We start from the raw sequence: 5,000 nt of genomic DNA, 5'->3' as shown, positions 1-5,000 counted from the left end.
TCACTTAGTTTCATTCATATTGGCATATCTTACTGTGTAAAGTTAACTACTGTAGTATATATCGTAAATAGTAAATTTTTTGCATTGTTTTATCTTTCTGACATTTTTTTTTATTGTATTGCTTTATTATTACGTAGCCTACTCTTTTTATATGAGCTGCTGAGACAATTGCCATTTCCTTATCTTCTATCGAAGACGGTGCAATTCAAACTAATTTTGGAGCTACCTTTCATAATAATTAGATCCTAATTGACATTTACTAGTCGTTTTTCTGTCGTCTCTTCTTTTGGATCTTGGTCTTTGTCTACTGTCGTACCCCCATCCTGTACCTTTCTGTGCACTTTGGGCCATTTCTCTCTCTCTCTCTCTCTCTCTCTCCCCCCGGGCTCTGACCTCCTCTTCTCTCTCCGTCTCCCACCCCTTTCACTCTCTGTTTCCCTCTCTCGCCCTCAGTTGAGTGATGTGTCAAATCTTTACCCGTGAAGAAGTCTTTACCTGTGGGTGGAGTGGGTTGCCTTGTTTATTGGGTCTACTTTTCTCTGTCTGTCTCTCTCTCTACCTCCCTCGCCATTGCCGTTATTCATGTTATTCACTCACTTCTTCAGAGGCGTCGCCGAAATACGGTGTCTTCATGAATTACCCTATTGTTCAGTGTTTCATATTTAATGTAAACTGCATTTTACTGAACCGCTAGAATCCTGCCTCCAGTCGCGCGTCCCTTCTCATACACACAGACACACAACGGCACACACACAAGCACACACACAAGCACACAAACTGACAGTGGTTGGATAATAAGCAGCAGTGATTTGCTGCACAGAATCATAGGTCAACTATATCATCGCCATGGTAACGTTCGTTATTTTGTTCATCTATCAGCTGTGTCTTGAAGCTGTGTGTGTGTGTGTGTGTGTGTGTGCGCGCGTGCGTGTGCGTCTTTGTGGGCGTGTGTGTGTGTGTGTGTCTGTGTGTGTGTGTGTGTGTGTGTGTGTGCATGCTTGTGTGCATGTGTGTGTGTGTGTGTGTGTGTGTGTGTGTGTGTGTGTGTGTGTGTGCGTGCCCGTGGGTGTGTGTGTGTCGGGGCCCCTGATCACGGCTTGGCTGTATTCTACAGTGCATGTGTCTCCAGTATGTTAGTGATGCTACTGGAGACCCAGCTCTGTTGGAATAACAGCCAAGACCCACAGCAACACTACCTGCCCCCAGTGTGTGTGTGTGTGTGTGTGTGTGTGTGTGTGTGTGTGTGTGTGTGTGTGTGTGTGTGTGTGTGTGTGTGTGTGTGTGTGTGTGTGTGTGTGTGTGTGTGTGTGTGTGTGTGCGATGATATACTGTATGGCTACACTAATAAGTATTTTCCATTCAGTATTTCCTTCTCTCTTTCATCCTCACACATCATATAAACACACAAACACACTCCCTCACATTTTTACCGCTATGTCCCTATGATATTTAGTCGCGATCGGTCATTGTACACACACAAGTGTGTGTGAGTGCGTTCCCTGACTCCTGTTCTCCAACACCGATTCGCCTCGCCCGCTTACCAAGCGTCTAGGGCGCCTCACTCACACGCCCACAATCCGAATCTCTGTCTTTTCTGTATCTTACTTCAACCACTGGTTGACAAACAGGAGAAATCAATCAGCATCAATCACTAATGTTCAACTCAAACACTTGGGAGCACGTGGTAAATAATCCCGCCTCCCATTGACTCCGACCTTTAAGTGTGCACAGAATGAACAAGCTCTCATCAAATAACACCCTTTAAAGCTCTCTACAGACCCATGGAGGGATTGTAAGGATTAGTGAGTGAGAAAGAGTCTATTCAGTGTGTTTTGCAAGCTGGGTATTTATTTTCTTTACATGTAGAAAATACCGGTGCCTTCAGACCAAGGTCGATGATCAGTCTCCTTAAATGGGTTTTTTTCCCCTACGGGAATATGTACAGGAATGAGTGCCGGTGTTTGCTCAGAGCAGGTTGTTTTTTTTTGTACTCGTCTTCAGAAGTAAAAGATGTGACGCACGGGACGGGGGGGAAGCCATGTTCGAAGTTCAAAAGACAACCAAAATAATTCATCAAGATGATTTTTTAATGCGCTGAATGCCTTTAAACAGCTTTCCCTTCACCGCCTCTCATTAAAGTGCGACACCGTGCCGCCATCCCGGCCGCACGCACACACACACACACACACACACACACACACACACACGTCGTGTTTGTTCGCTGGAAGTGTTGTAAGGTGGTCCTTTATACAATTAGCATCCGTAACAGGTGGGGAAGTAACCATCAAAGGTATCATTGTGGTTAACGCCGCATCTTTGTACGCATTATCGGTTTCCTTTTGCGGCTCTGCCAAAGGTGTTCGGCTCGTCTTTGATGGCGCCTTCGCAGTCGTGATGGATCCGCTAAGCGCACCATTTTACCAATACCTCGTCCTTACAACACATTTTGTTCCAATCTGTGGGCTGTCCAGCGTATCTGCAGGTTCCTATTGTTGCCGCCATTTCAGGGGGATTGAATTGGTCGTAAGTGGCTCATTTATGAGCAAAGTGACTGTAGCTCCAAGCTCTTGTTGGAGAAGAGTGTGTGCTTGAGAGACACGATTCAACGTTTAAATCACTGTTCTGCTCGAGCGACGGCTATAAAACCTACGAGTTGACAATTAAAACCGAGCAAAAATATGCATTCGTTCATTCATTCATGATGATTTTAAAAATGACCCACAGGTTATGCATACTTTTAAAGGCTCCCATGAATTGTGAATATGGAAATGTCCTGTCATAGCGCACACCACTTTTCATTATTGTCTCTGACAATTACATCCTCAGACACCCAATGATGCATGACGGCTAAATGTCAGCGAACAAAGGAGCCATCGGATCCCGCCATGAGCCGAGGTTAACGGGCTATGCTGAGTATTTGACACTGGCGTCACCTTGTTATAAGAGGGACTCGAATTGGAGAGGGGGAGAGCGAGACAAAAAGGAAGAGAGAGGAGATAAGGAGGCGTCCCTATTTAGGTATGCTGATCACGGGCGCCCTTCAAAGCCCCGGAGCACTCCGGGTGATTAGAATAGCGGCATGGTATAGGACAGCAAGAAACACAAACATCACAAAAGGTATTGGGGGAGGGTGGTATGGGTTGAGGAGGGGGGACCGTTCCCTTTGGGTGAAGGAGGGATGAAGAAGAGGTGGGAAAGTGAGAGATCAGAAATCACACATTTGGGAAAAAAAAACACGGAGGAGCTGATGAGGCACGGCGAGGAAACGGACGTGAGGTGGAGGAGCCGAGAAGGAGACGAACAAGGGGGCGAAGTGAGAAATAATGGATGGAAGGAGGGTGATGGAACGATGCCTTGTCAGACAGTGGGTACGTTCCACTTCTGATAAGACTATCACCCGGATTTTATCTGCCGATACAATAGACCTGCGATGGTTGTTGGAGCGAGAGAATTACCATTCGCAGGTAAGACGGACGCAGTGAACACAGGAAATGCACTCTTATCGGAGGGGACTGTCAAATCAATCAAAGTGATTAATGCCTCAAACCAAAATCACATCCAGCCGAGTGGTGTTCGAGCATTAATGTAATTGAAGGAACGTCGTGTGGCATTAAAGAGCATAATCTTCAAGCCATCAAATTGAAAATAACAATTAAATGGGGTTGCATGAGGAACAATTAAGTTGATCAATTAAAACGAAGACCTGTGAAAAAAAGGGATGTTTCCCGACAAATCAGCTGCGAGAAGGAGATGTTTTACCTTCCATCACATTATTTCCTGTCCCGTCGTGCGTGTGTGCGTGCGTGCGTCTGTGTGTGTGTGGGTGATCACGGAGGAAGGTGGCAGGTAAATTAATATAACAGATGATTTGAAGGTTTGTGATGGGAAAGGATTGTAAAAGGTCAAATGACAGAGTCTGACATTTTCCTGGCCGTATGTCGAACTGCATTATGGATGCAGGTAGACACGCTCAAATGGGCACACGCACACACACACAAACACAAATACACACCGACCGGCAAAAAGGACAGCAGGAGGCCGGCTTTGACGTCTTCCTTTCTAATGTTTTTTTTCTTTGACGGTGGGAAGCGAGTCAGTGCTCGTCTGCCGGTTTCGAACCCGGCTCTGATCAAACATTACTTAAAGGGATTTGCAGTGGCATTTCTTTCTGCGTCGGCGCTCAAATACTGGAGCAAATCACACTCGCATTTCCGTCCGACAAACACGCAATCATATACACGCGCGCAAAACCCCCTCACGCGTGCAAACACCGCGGCTGGCAGAGCTCCAGCTTCATTACAACGGCCCTCCAGCAGACTGAGTGAGTGATCAAATGTAATCATATTTAATCACATCTAATCGTATGTAATAACCAATAGGGTGTGATTAGGCATGAGAAGGCTCTCCGCCCTTCTTTCTTCTCTGTATTTCCCCTTTCCCCCCTTCACTCATCGACTTACGCCTCACACACAGCCGTAATGAGGAGAAGGGAGCGTCAGCCAGAGCCGATGGGACGGTGCGGAGGTTAGAGCGAGAGCGGCCGTGCGGGAGAAGGAAAGAGCGATCCCCAATCCCCACCACGCCGTTTTTTTTTGTCTCTGGCGTTGCAGTCGGCACAACTCATTGAATGAACTCTCGGCGGGTTTGAGAAACGATTGCTGCGTCTCTCTCTCTCTCTCTCTCTCTCTCTCTCTCTCTCTCTTTCTCCCTCCAAGTCGTTCTCATTCATACTGAGTTCAGACACTTCTTCTCCTTTGCCTCGCGAGGCCGTGAAGACCCGCTGATTGTTGTTTTGCTGATTTTTTTTTTATCAAACAAATTTGATTTTAATCGACGCTGGAAGGCCGGCATTAGCCTCCAAACTCCAAACTCCTTCTTCCAAAGTCCATTTCTTCAGATGTAGAAACTCAAAAGAAAGCATCAAACAGACTTGTTAATGTGTGTAATACCTTCAATCCCCCCCCGGTGGGAGGAACGCCATGTTTCTTTATTGAAATAAT

The 5,000-nt window shown here is 46.3% G+C and overlaps 1 protein-coding gene across 1 annotated transcript in view; it reads left to right on the top strand.

Moving 5' to 3' along the window:
- Positions 1–5,000, top strand: part of pde2a (phosphodiesterase 2A) — a gene marked incomplete at its 3' end in the record, with an annotated part of 100,281 nt that overhangs the window by 51,897 nt on the left and 43,384 nt on the right. The gene's annotated exons all lie outside the window — the stretch shown is intronic.

Source organism: Zeus faber (genome assembly GCF_960531495.2).
Source record: "Zeus faber genome assembly, chromosome: 9".
Taxonomy (NCBI): domain Eukaryota; kingdom Metazoa; phylum Chordata; class Actinopteri; order Zeiformes; family Zeidae; genus Zeus; species Zeus faber.
This window is presented reverse-complemented; position numbering and strand designations above follow the sequence as displayed.